Below are 12,124 nucleotides of genomic sequence, written 5' to 3'. Positions count from 1 at the left end.
GGGGGCGGGCCGCGGCCGGGGCCAGGCTGTCCGTTAGGCGCCGAAGGCTCGGCGCCAATGGCCTAGGAAGAACCGAGGGCCTGAGACAAATTCAGAGCTGACTCGAAAAGGAGCAAACTGCTCGGTCAGAGGTAAGAATTCGCTACGTGGCCGTAGAGTAGGCACAGGGGCACACCTCGAAGAGCAGTTCAATGCGAGGCCTCTTTAATCGTTAGTCCGCCGACAAGAGACGGGGCTGGAAGATGCCTTAGACACAGAGGCGCGCGCGCGCGCACTCCGGCACGCAGAGTGCCACGGGCGGCTGCGGTGGGGAAGGGGGAGGGGGGCTGGAAGGCGAGAGGAAAAGGACTTTGGGGCACCCCGGCTGGCCCGGGCGGGGAGCCGATTGGCGGCGGCAAAAGCGCGGGCGCCCTGCGGGGGGAGGCCTGCCGCCCGAGGCGGCAAAAAGCCTACAGCACCCAGTATTCCCAGGAGGTCTCCCATCCAAGTACTAACCAGGCCCGACCCTGCTTAGCTTCCGAGATCAGACGAGATCGGGCGTGTTCAGGGTGGTATGGCCGTAGACGTTGACGCCTGCCGCTGTGCCTGCCTTTAAAGCAAGCCCGCGCCCCGCCTCCGCCGGCTCCGCGCCGCTCTCGCCCGCCCCTGCTCGCCGCGGGACTGCCGCCCCCGCCCCCTCGCACCCTCTGCCCGGGCTTACCAGAGGCTTGCCACAAAACTACCCGACGCGCTTGCCATCCCAGCACAATCTGCACGACATCGGATTTACAAAATACTCCACGTTGACATTTTCTCCGTTATAGTGTCTCAAATTGCTTTCCCACACAGAAAAGCTCAAATGCCCGACTGTCCGCTGCAAAGCCGCACACCTGGCAACCCTGCCCCTGCCCCGCTCGCACCCGCCTCCTCCTCAGCCTTTCCCCCCAGAGCCCCACATGCTCCCGCCACCGCTACCCCCTCGCCACGCAGGCTCTCCTTCGCCTGCGCCCGCGCCACGGTCCCACGCCCCCAAGGCCGACCCCCAAGCCCGCGCCGCGCCCCCACGCCGCCCTGCCCCGCACGCTGCCGCTACGGCGCCTCGCCTGCACGCACCCCGCCGGGGCGGCCCGCAGCCCACCCGCGCCCCGCTTTGCTGGCGGCTCCTGGCGCTCCCCGCGCGCTCGCGCCGCCCCGGGGACGCCCGCCCCTCCGCCTGCCTCGCGCCCGCCCCGGGGAGGGGGAGCGGGAGGGGAGCGGGAGGCCGCCCGCGACGGGCCCCCTCGCCTCGCCCCGCCCCGGCAGAGGCGGGCTGGGCCGCCCCCTCGAGCCCCGGGGCCACCCGCCGCCCGGCCTCCCCGGGCACGAGGGCCGCCTCAGGGCAGCAGCGGTCTCTCTGGCTCCAATTTTAGGGGGCCGGCTGCCAGAGGCCGGGGAGGCCTGCTGGCGAAGGGCTTCCCCGAAGCCGCTGCCCCCAAAGCCCCGCCCCCTTCCCCCCGGGGCGGCGAGCCTTCTGGCTTCCCCTCCCGGGCAGACCGGGGCAGCAGGCGGCCAGGCAGGCAGGCAGGCAGGCCTCGGGCCCGGGGCGCCCCTTCGGCCAGCCGGCCTGGCGCTCCTGCTGCCGCCCGTCGCCGCGGCAGGCGCCGGTCGGGGAAAAGGAGACGGGGCCGGGGGCGGGCCGCTGCCGGGGCCAGGCTGTCCGTTAGGCGCGGAAGGCTCGGCGCCAATGGCCTAGGAAGAACCGAGGGCCTGAGACAAATTCAGAGCTGACTCGAAAAGGAGCAAACTGCTCGGTCAGAGGTAAGAATTCGCTACGTGGCCGTAGAGTAGGCACAGGGGCACACCTCGAAGAGCAGTTCAATGCGAGGCCTCTTTAATCGTTAGTCCGCCGACAAGAGACGGGGCTGGAAGATGCCTTAGACACAGAGGCGCGCGCGCGCGCACTCCGGCACGCAGAGTGCCACGGGCGGCTGCGGTGGGGAACGGGGAGGGGGGCTGGAAGGCGAGAGGAAAAGGACTTTGGGGCACCCCGGCTGGCCCGGGCGGGGAGCCGATTGGCGGCGGCAAAAGCGCGGGCGCCCTGCGGGGGGAGGCCTGCCGCCCGAGGCGGCAAAAAGCCTACAGCACCCAGTATTCCCAGGAGGTCTCCCATCCAAGTACTAACCAGGCCCGACCCTGCTTAGCTTCCGAGATCAGACGAGATCGGGCGTGTTCAGGGTGGTATGGCCGTAGACGTTGACGCCTGCCGCTGTGCCTGCCTTTAAAGCAAGCCCGCGCCCCGCCTCCGCCGGCTCCGCGCCGCTCTCGCCCGCCCCTGCTCGCCGCGGGACTGCCGCCCCCGCCCCCTCGCACCCTCTGCCCGGGCTTACCAGAGGCTTGCCACAAAACTACCCGACGCGCTTGCCATCCCAGCACAATCTGCACGACATCGGATTTACAAAATACTCCACGTTGACATTTTCTCCGTTATAGTGTCTCAAATTGCTTTCCCACACAGAAAAGCTCAAATGCCCGACTGTCCGCTGCAAAGCCGCACACCTGGCAACCCTGCCCCTGCCCCGCTCGCACCCGCCTCCTCCTCAGCCTTTCCCCCCAGAGCCCCACATGCTCCCGCCACCGCTACCCCCTCGCCACGCAGGCTCTCCTTCGCCTGCGCCCGCGCCACGGTCCCACGCCCCCAAGGCCGACCCCCAAGCCCGCGCCGCGCCCCCACGCCGCCCTGCCCCGCACGCTGCCGCTACGGCGCCTCGCCTGCACGCACCCCGCCGGGGCGGCCCGCAGCCCACCCGCGCCCCGCTTTGCTGGCGGCTCCTGGCGCTCCCCGCGCGCTTGCGCCGCCCCGGGGACGCCCGCCCCTCCGCCTGCCTCGCGCCCGCCCCGGGGAGGGGGAGCGGGAGGGGAACGGGAGGCCGCCCGCGACGGGCCCCCTCGCCTCGCCCCGCCCCGGCAGAGGCGGGCTGGGCCGCCCCCTCGAGCCCCGGGGCCACCCGCCGCCCGGCCTCCCCAGGCACGAGGGCCGCCTCAGGGCAGCAGCGGTCTCTCTGGCTCCAATTTTAGGGGGCCGGCTGCCAGAGGCCGGGGAGGCCTGCTGGCGAAGGGCTTCCCCGAAGCCGCTGCCCCCAAAGCCCCGCCCCCTTCCCCCCGGGGCGGCGAGCCTTCTGGCTTCCCCTCCCGGGCAGACCGGGGCAGCAGGCGGCCAGGCAGGCAGGCAGGCAGGCCTCGGGCCCGGGGCGCCCCTTCGGCCAGCCGGCCTGGCGCTCCTGCTGCCGCCCGTCGCCGCGGCAGGCGCCGGTCGGGGAAAAGGAGACGGGGCCGGGGGCGGGCCGCGGCCGGGGCCAGGCTGTCCGTTAGGCGCCGAAGGCTCGGCGCCAATGGCCTAGGAAGAACCGAGGGCCTGAGACAAATTCAGAGCTGACTCGAAAAGGAGCAAACTGCTCGGTCAGAGGTAAGAATTCGCTACGTGGCCGTAGAGTAGGCACAGGGGCACACCTCGAAGAGCAGTTCAATGCGAGGCCTCTTTAATCGTTAGTCCGCCGACAAGAGACGGGGCTGGAAGATGCCTTAGACACAGAGGCGCGCGCGCGCACACTCCGGCACGCAGAGTGCCACGGGCGGCTGCGGTGGGGAACGGGGAGGGGGGCTGGAAGGCGAGAGGAAAAGGACTTTGGGGCACCCCGGCTGGCCCGGGCGGGGAGCCGATTGGCGGCGGCAAAAGCGCGGGCGCCCTGCGGGGGGAGGCCTGCCGCCCGAGGCGGCAAAAAGCCTACAGCACCCAGTATGTCTCCCATCCAAGTACTAACCAGGCCCGACCCTGCTTAGCTTCCGAGATCAGACGAGATCGGGCGTGTTCAGGGTGGTATGGCCGTAGACGTTGATGCCTGCCGCTGTGCCTGCCTTTAAAGCAAGCCCGCGCCCCGCCTCCGCCGGCTCCGCGCCGCTCTCGCCCGCCCCTGCTCGCCGCGGGACTGCCGCCCCCGCCCCCTCGCACCCTCTGCCCGGGCTTACCAGAGGCTTGCCACAAAACTACCCGACACGCTTGCCATCCCAGCACAATCTGCACGACATCGGATTTACAAAATACTCCACGTTGACATTTTCTCCGTTATAGTGTCTCAAATTGCTTTCCCACACAGAAAAGCTCAAATGCCGGACTGTCCGCTGCAAAGCCGCACACCTGGCAACCCTGCCCCTGCCCCGCTCGCACCCGCCTCCTCCTCAGCCTTTCCCCCCAGAGCCCCACATGCTCCCGCCACCGCTACCCCCTCGCCACGCAGGCTCTCCTTCGCCTGCGCCCGCGCCACGGTCCCACGCCCCCAAGGCCGACCCCCAAGCCCGCGCCGCGCCCCCACGCCGCCCTGCCCCGCACGCTGCCGCTACGGCGCCTCGCCTGCACGCACCCCGCCGGGGCGGCCCGCAGCCCACCCGCGCCCCGCTTTGCTGGCGGCTCCTGGCGCTCCCCACGCGCTCGCGCCGCCCCGGGGACGCCCGCCCCTCCGCCTGCCTCGCGCCCGCCCCGGGGAGGGGGAGCGGGAGGGGAACGGGAGGCCGCCCGCGACGGGCCCCCTCGCCTCGCCCCGCCCCGCCCCGGCAGAGGCGGGCTGGGCCGCCCCCTCGAGCCCCGGGGCCACCCGCCGCCCGGCCTCCCCGGGCACGAGGGCCGCCTCAGGGCAGCAGCGGTCTCTCTGGCTCCAATTTTAGGGGGCCGGCTGCCAGAGGCCGGGGAGGCCTGCTGGCGAAGGGCTTCCCCGAAGCCGCTGCCCCCAAAGCCCCGCCCCCTTCCCCCCGGGGCGGCGAGCCTTCTGGCTTCCCCTCCCGGGCAGACCGGGGCAGCAGGCGGCCAGGCAGGCAGGCAGGCAGGCCTCGGGCCCGGGGCGCCCCTTCGGCCAGCCGGCCTGGCGCTCCTGCTGCCGCCCGTCGCCGCGGCAGGCGCCGGTCGGGGAAAAGGAGACGGGGCCGGGGGCGGGCCGCGGCCGGGGCCAGGCTGTCCGTTAGGCGCCGAAGGCTCGGCGCCAATGGCCTAGGAAGAACCGAGGGCCTGAAACAAATTCAGAGCTGACTCGAAAAGGAGCAAACTGCTCGGTCAGAGGTAAGAATTCGCTACGTGGCCGTAGAGTAGGCACAGGGGCACACCTCGAAGAGCAGTTCAATGCGAGGCCTCTTTAATCGTTAGTCCGCCGACAAGAGACGGGGCTGGAAGATGCCTTAGACACAGAGGCGCGCGCGCGCGCACTCCGGCACGCAGAGTGCCACGGGCGGCTGCGGTGGGGAACGGGGAGGGGGGCTGGAAGGCGAGAGGAAAAGGACTTTGGGGCACCCCGGCTGGCCCGGGCGGGGAGCCGATTGGCGGCGGCAAAAGCGCGGGCGCCCTGCGGGGGGAGGCCTGCCGCCCGAGGCGGCAAAAAGCCTACAGCACCCAGTATTCCCAGGAGGTCTCCCATCCAAGTACTAACCAGGCCCGACCCTACTTAGCTTCCGAGATCAGACGAGATCGGGCGTGTTCAGGGTGGTATGGCCGTAGACGTTGACACCTGCCGCTGTGCCTGCCTTTAAAGCAAGCCCGCGCCCCGCCTCCGCCGGCTCCGCGCCGCTCTCGCCCGCCCCTGCTCGCCGCGGGACTGCCGCCCCCGCCCCCTCGCACCCTCTGCCCGGGCTTACCAGAGGCTTGCCACAAAACTACCCGACGCGCTTGCCATCCCAGCACAATCTGCACGACATCGGATTTACAAAATACTCCACGTTGACATTTTCTCCGTTATAGTGTCTCAAATTGCTTTCCCACACAGAAAAGCTCAAATGCCGGACTGTCCGCTGCAAAGCCGCACACCTGGCAACCCTGCCCCTGCCCCGCTCGCACCCGCCTCCTCCTCAGCCTTTCCCCCCAGAGCCCCACATGCTCCCGCCACCGCTACCCCCTCGCCACGCAGGCTCTCCTTCGCCTGCGCCCGCGCCACGGTCCCACGCCCCCAAGGCCGACCCCCAAGCCCGCGCCGCGCCCCCACGCCGCCCTGCCCCGCACGCTGCCGCTACGGCGCCTCGCCTGCACGCACCCCGCCGGGGCGGCCCGCAGCCCACCCGCGCCCCGCTTTGCTGGCGGCTCCTGGCGCTCCCCACGCGCTCGCGCCGCCCCGGGGACGCCCGCCCCTCCGCCTGCCTCGCGCCCGCCCCGGGGAGGGGGAGCGGGAGGGGAACGGGAGGCCGCCCGCGACGGGCCCCCTCGCCTCGCCCCGCCCCGCCCCGGCAGAGGCGGGCTGGGCCGCCCCCTCGCCCCCTCGCACCCTCTGCCCGGGCTTACCAGAGGCTTGCCACAAAACTACCCGACGCGCTTGCCATCCCAGCACAATCTGCACGACATCGGATTTACAAAATACTCCACGTTGACATTTTCTCCGTTATAGTGTCTCAAATTGCTTTCCCACACAGAAAAGCTCAAATGCCGGACTGTCCGCTGCAAAGCCGCACACCTGGCAACCCTGCCCCTGCCCCGCTCGCACCCGCCTCCTCCTCAGCCTTTCCCCCCAGAGCCCCACATGCTCCCGCCACCGCTACCCCCCTCGCCACGCAGGCTCTCCTTCGCCTGCGCCCGCGCCACGGTCCCACGCCCCCAAGGCCGACCCCCAAGCCCGCGCCGCGCCCCCACGCCGCCCTGCCCCGCACGCTGCCGCTACGGCGCCTCGCCTGCACGCACCCCGCCGGGGCGGCCCGCAGCCCACCCGCGCCCCGCTTTGCTGGCGGCTCCTGGCGCTCCCCGCGCGCTCGCGCCGCCCCGGGGACGCCCGCCCCTCCGCCGGCCTCGCGCCCGCCCCGGGGAGGGGGGCCGGGAGGGGAACGGGAGGCCGCCCGCGACGGGCCCCCTCGCCTCGCCCCGCCCCGCCCCGTCCCGGCAGAGGCGGGCTGGGCCGCCCCCTCGAGCCCCGGGGCCACCCGCCGCCCGGCCTCCCCGGGCACGAGGGCCGCCTCAGGGCAGCAGCGGTCTCTCTGGCTCCAGTTTTAGGGGGCCGGCTGCCAGAGGCCGGGGAGGCGTGCTGGCGAAGGGCTTCCCCGAAGCCGCTACCCCCAAAGCCCCGCCCCCTTTCCCCCGGGGCGGCGAGCCTTCTGGCTTCCCCTCCCGGGCAGACCGGGGCAGCAGGCGGCCAGGCAGGCAGGCAGGCAGGCCTCGGGCCCGGGGCGCCCCTTCGGCCAGGCGGCCTGGCGCTCCTGCTGCCGCCCGTCGCCGCGGCAGGCGCCGGTCGGGGAAAAGGAGACGGGGCCGGGGGCGGGCCGCTGCCGGGGCCAGGCTGTCCGTTAGGCGCGGAAGGCTCGGCGCCAATGGCCTAGGAAAAAACCGAGGGCCTGAAACAAATACAGAGCTGACTCGAAAAGGAGCAAACTGCTCGGTCAGAGGTACGAATTCGCTACGTGGCCGTAGAGTAGGCACAGGGGCACACCTCGAAGAGCAGTTCAATGCGAGGCCTCTTTAAGGGTTAGTCCGCCGACAAGAGACGGGGCTGGAAGATGCCTTAGACACAGGCGCGCGCGCGCGCACTCCGGCACGCAGAGTGCCACGGGCGGCTGCGGTGGGGAACGGGGAGGGGGGCTGGAAGGCGAGAGGAAAAGGACTTTGGGGCACCCCGGCTGGCCCGGGCGGGGAGCCGATTGGTGGCGGCAAAAGCGCGGGCGCCCTGCGGGGGGAGGCCTGCCGCCCGAGGCGGCAAAAAGCCTACAGCACCCAGTATTCCCAGGAGGTCTCCCATCCAAGTACTAACCAGGCCCGACCCTGCTTAGCTTCCGAGATCAGACGAGATCGGGCGTGTTCAGGGTGGTATGGCCGTAGACGTTGACGCCTGCCGCTGTGCCTGCCTTTAAAGCAAGCCCGCGCCCCGCCTCCGCCGGCTCCGCGCCGCTCTCGCCCGCCCCTGCTCGCCGCGGGACTGCCGCCCCCGCCCCCTCGCACCCTCTGCCCGGGCTTACCAGAGGCTTGCCACAAAACTACCCGACGCGCTTGCCATCCCAGCACAATCTGCACGACATCGGATTTACAAAATACTCCACGTTGACATTTTCTCCGTTATAGTGTCTCAAATTGCTTTCCCACACAGAAAAGCTCAAATGCCCGACTGTCCGCTGCAAAGCCGCACACCTGGCAACCCTGCCCCTGCCCCGCTCGCACCCGCCTCCTCCTCAGCCTTTCCCCCCAGAGCCCCACATGCTCCCGCCACCGCTACCCCCTCGCCACGCAGGCTCTCCTTCGCCTGCGCCCGCGCCACGGTCCCACGCCCCCAAGGCCGACCCCCAAGCCCGCGCCGCGCCCCCACGCCGCCCTGCCCCGCACGCTGCCGCTACGGCGCCTCGCCTGCACGCACCCCGCCGGGGCGGCCCGCAGCCCACCCGCGCCCCGCTTTGCTGGCGGCTCCTGGCGCTCCCCGCGCGCTTGCGCCGCCCCGGGGACGCCCGCCCCTCCGCCTGCCTCGCGCCCGCCCCGGGGAGGGGGAGCGGGAGGGGAACGGGAGGCCGCCCGCGACGGGCCCCCTCGCCTCGCCCCGCCCCGGCAGAGGCGGGCTGGGCCGCCCCCTCGAGCCCCGGGGCCACCCGCCGCCCGGCCTCCCCAGGCACGAGGGCCGCCTCAGGGCAGCAGCGGTCTCTCTGGCTCCAATTTTAGGGGGCCGGCTGCCAGAGGCCGGGGAGGCCTGCTGGCGAAGGGCTTCCCCGAAGCCGCTGCCCCCAAAGCCCCGCCCCCTTCCCCCCGGGGCGGCGAGCCTTCTGGCTTCCCCTCCCGGGCAGACCGGGGCAGCAGGCGGCCAGGCAGGCAGGCAGGCAGGCCTCGGGCCCGGGGCGCCCCTTCGGCCAGCCGGCCTGGCGCTCCTGCTGCCGCCCGTCGCCGCGGCAGGCGCCGGTCGGGGAAAAGGAGACGGGGCCGGGGGCGGGCCGCGGCCGGGGCCAGGCTGTCCGTTAGGCGCCGAAGGCTCGGCGCCAATGGCCTAGGAAGAACCGAGGGCCTGAGACAAATTCAGAGCTGACTCGAAAAGGAGCAAACTGCTCGGTCAGAGGTAAGAATTCGCTACGTGGCCGTAGAGTAGGCACAGGGGCACACCTCGAAGAGCAGTTCAATGCGAGGCCTCTTTAATCGTTAGTCCGCCGACAAGAGACGGGGCTGGAAGATGCCTTAGACACAGAGGCGCGCGCGCGCACACTCCGGCACGCAGAGTGCCACGGGCGGCTGCGGTGGGGAACGGGGAGGGGGGCTGGAAGGCGAGAGGAAAAGGACTTTGGGGCACCCCGGCTGGCCCGGGCGGGGAGCCGATTGGCGGCGGCAAAAGCGCGGGCGCCCTGCGGGGGGAGGCCTGCCGCCCGAGGCGGCAAAAAGCCTACAGCACCCAGTATGTCTCCCATCCAAGTACTAACCAGGCCCGACCCTGCTTAGCTTCCGAGATCAGACGAGATCGGGCGTGTTCAGGGTGGTATGGCCGTAGACGTTGATGCCTGCCGCTGTGCCTGCCTTTAAAGCAAGCCCGCGCCCCGCCTCCGCCGGCTCCGCGCCGCTCTCGCCCGCCCCTGCTCGCCGCGGGACTGCCGCCCCCGCCCCCTCGCACCCTCTGCCCGGGCTTACCAGAGGCTTGCCACAAAACTACCCGACACGCTTGCCATCCCAGCACAATCTGCACGACATCGGATTTACAAAATACTCCACGTTGACATTTTCTCCGTTATAGTGTCTCAAATTGCTTTCCCACACAGAAAAGCTCAAATGCCGGACTGTCCGCTGCAAAGCCGCACACCTGGCAACCCTGCCCCTGCCCCGCTCGCACCCGCCTCCTCCTCAGCCTTTCCCCCCAGAGCCCCACATGCTCCCGCCACCGCTACCCCCTCGCCACGCAGGCTCTCCTTCGCCTGCGCCCGCGCCACGGTCCCACGCCCCCAAGGCCGACCCCCAAGCCCGCGCCGCGCCCCCACGCCGCCCTGCCCCGCACGCTGCCGCTACGGCGCCTCGCCTGCACGCACCCCGCCGGGGCGGCCCGCAGCCCACCCGCGCCCCGCTTTGCTGGCGGCTCCTGGCGCTCCCCACGCGCTCGCGCCGCCCCGGGGACGCCCGCCCCTCCGCCTGCCTCGCGCCCGCCCCGGGGAGGGGGAGCGGGAGGGGAACGGGAGGCCGCCCGCGACGGGCCCCCTCGCCTCGCCCCGCCCCGCCCCGGCAGAGGCGGGCTGGGCCGCCCCCTCGAGCCCCGGGGCCACCCGCCGCCCGGCCTCCCCGGGCACGAGGGCCGCCTCAGGGCAGCAGCGGTCTCTCTGGCTCCAATTTTAGGGGGCCGGCTGCCAGAGGCCGGGGAGGCCTGCTGGCGAAGGGCTTCCCCGAAGCCGCTGCCCCCAAAGCCCCGCCCCCTTCCCCCCGGGGCGGCGAGCCTTCTGGCTTCCCCTCCCGGGCAGACCGGGGCAGCAGGCGGCCAGGCAGGCAGGCAGGCAGGCCTCGGGCCCGGGGCGCCCCTTCGGCCAGCCGGCCTGGCGCTCCTGCTGCCGCCCGTCGCCGCGGCAGGCGCCGGTCGGGGAAAAGGAGACGGGGCCGGGGGCGGGCCGCGGCCGGGGCCAGGCTGTCCGTTAGGCGCCGAAGGCTCGGCGCCAATGGCCTAGGAAGAACCGAGGGCCTGAAACAAATTCAGAGCTGACTCGAAAAGGAGCAAACTGCTCGGTCAGAGGTAAGAATTCGCTACGTGGCCGTAGAGTAGGCACAGGGGCACACCTCGAAGAGCAGTTCAATGCGAGGCCTCTTTAATCGTTAGTCCGCCGACAAGAGACGGGGCTGGAAGATGCCTTAGACACAGAGGCGCGCGCGCGCGCACTCCGGCACGCAGAGTGCCACGGGCGGCTGCGGTGGGGAACGGGGAGGGGGGCTGGAAGGCGAGAGGAAAAGGACTTTGGGGCACCCCGGCTGGCCCGGGCGGGGAGCCGATTGGCGGCGGCAAAAGCGCGGGCGCCCTGCGGGGGGAGGCCTGCCGCCCGAGGCGGCAAAAAGCCTACAGCACCCAGTATTCCCAGGAGGTCTCCCATCCAAGTACTAACCAGGCCCGACCCTACTTAGCTTCCGAGATCAGACGAGATCGGGCGTGTTCAGGGTGGTATGGCCGTAGACGTTGACACCTGCCGCTGTGCCTGCCTTTAAAGCAAGCCCGCGCCCCGCCTCCGCCGGCTCCGCGCCGCTCTCGCCCGCCCCTGCTCGCCGCGGGACTGCCGCCCCCGCCCCCTCGCACCCTCTGCCCGGGCTTACCAGAGGCTTGCCACAAAACTACCCGACGCGCTTGCCATCCCAGCACAATCTGCACGACATCGGATTTACAAAATACTCCACGTTGACATTTTCTCCGTTATAGTGTCTCAAATTGCTTTCCCACACAGAAAAGCTCAAATGCCGGACTGTCCGCTGCAAAGCCGCACACCTGGCAACCCTGCCCCTGCCCCGCTCGCACCCGCCTCCTCCTCAGCCTTTCCCCCCAGAGCCCCACATGCTCCCGCCACCGCTACCCCCTCGCCACGCAGGCTCTCCTTCGCCTGCGCCCGCGCCACGGTCCCACGCCCCCAAGGCCGACCCCCAAGCCCGCGCCGCGCCCCCACGCCGCCCTGCCCCGCACGCTGCCGCTACGGCGCCTCGCCTGCACGCACCCCGCCGGGGCGGCCCGCAGCCCACCCGCGCCCCGCTTTGCTGGCGGCTCCTGGCGCTCCCCACGCGCTCGCGCCGCCCCGGGGACGCCCGCCCCTCCGCCTGCCTCGCGCCCGCCCCGGGGAGGGGGAGCGGGAGGGGAACGGGAGGCCGCCCGCGACGGGCCCCCTCGCCTCGCCCCGCCCCGCCCCGGCAGAGGCGGGCTGGGCCGCCCCCTCGCCCCCTCGCACCCTCTGCCCGGGCTTACCAGAGGCTTGCCACAAAACTACCCGACGCGCTTGCCATCCCAGCACAATCTGCACGACATCGGATTTACAAAATACTCCACGTTGACATTTTCTCCGTTATAGTGTCTCAAATTGCTTTCCCACACAGAAAAGCTCAAATGCCGGACTGTCCGCTGCAAAGCCGCACACCTGGCAACCCTGCCCCTGCCCCGCTCGCACCCGCCTCCTCCTCAGCCTTTCCCCCCAGAGCCCCACATGCTCCCGCCACCGCTACCCCCTCGCCACGCAGGCTCTCCTT

General features: G+C 71.6%; 5 non-coding genes and 2 pseudogenes across 5 annotated transcripts; all 7 read right to left on the bottom strand.

Moving 5' to 3' along the window:
• Positions 1-446: 446 nt before the first annotated feature.
• LOC142827466 (5S ribosomal RNA) lies at positions 447-565 on the bottom strand. The gene has a single exon (XR_012902190.1). It is a non-coding gene; the product is annotated as a 5S ribosomal RNA (ribosomal RNA).
• A 1,526-nt stretch (positions 566-2,091) lies between these two features.
• Positions 2,092-2,210, bottom strand: LOC142827464 (5S ribosomal RNA). The gene has a single exon (XR_012902188.1). It is a non-coding gene; the product is annotated as a 5S ribosomal RNA (ribosomal RNA).
• Positions 2,211-3,736: 1,526 nt separating this feature from the next.
• Positions 3,737-3,846, bottom strand: LOC142827462 (5S ribosomal RNA; annotated as a pseudogene).
• A 1,531-nt stretch (positions 3,847-5,377) lies between these two features.
• On the bottom strand, positions 5,378-5,496 carry LOC142827456 (5S ribosomal RNA). The gene has a single exon (XR_012902183.1). It is a non-coding gene; the product is annotated as a 5S ribosomal RNA (ribosomal RNA).
• A 2,173-nt stretch (positions 5,497-7,669) lies between these two features.
• Positions 7,670-7,788, bottom strand: LOC142827457 (5S ribosomal RNA). The gene has a single exon (XR_012902184.1). It is a non-coding gene; the product is annotated as a 5S ribosomal RNA (ribosomal RNA).
• Positions 7,789-9,314: 1,526 nt separating this feature from the next.
• LOC142827461 (5S ribosomal RNA) lies at positions 9,315-9,424 on the bottom strand (annotated as a pseudogene).
• Positions 9,425-10,955: 1,531 nt separating this feature from the next.
• LOC142827455 (5S ribosomal RNA) lies at positions 10,956-11,074 on the bottom strand. The gene has a single exon (XR_012902182.1). It is a non-coding gene; the product is annotated as a 5S ribosomal RNA (ribosomal RNA).
• Between the last annotated feature and the right edge of the window lie 1,050 nt (positions 11,075-12,124).

This window comes from Pelodiscus sinensis, chromosome 2 (assembly GCF_049634645.1).
Source record: "Pelodiscus sinensis isolate JC-2024 chromosome 2, ASM4963464v1, whole genome shotgun sequence".
Classification (NCBI taxonomy): Eukaryota; Metazoa; Chordata; order Testudines; family Trionychidae; genus Pelodiscus; species Pelodiscus sinensis.
Note: the sequence above shows the minus strand (reverse complement) of the source record. Positions and strands in the feature narration are given on the sequence as shown.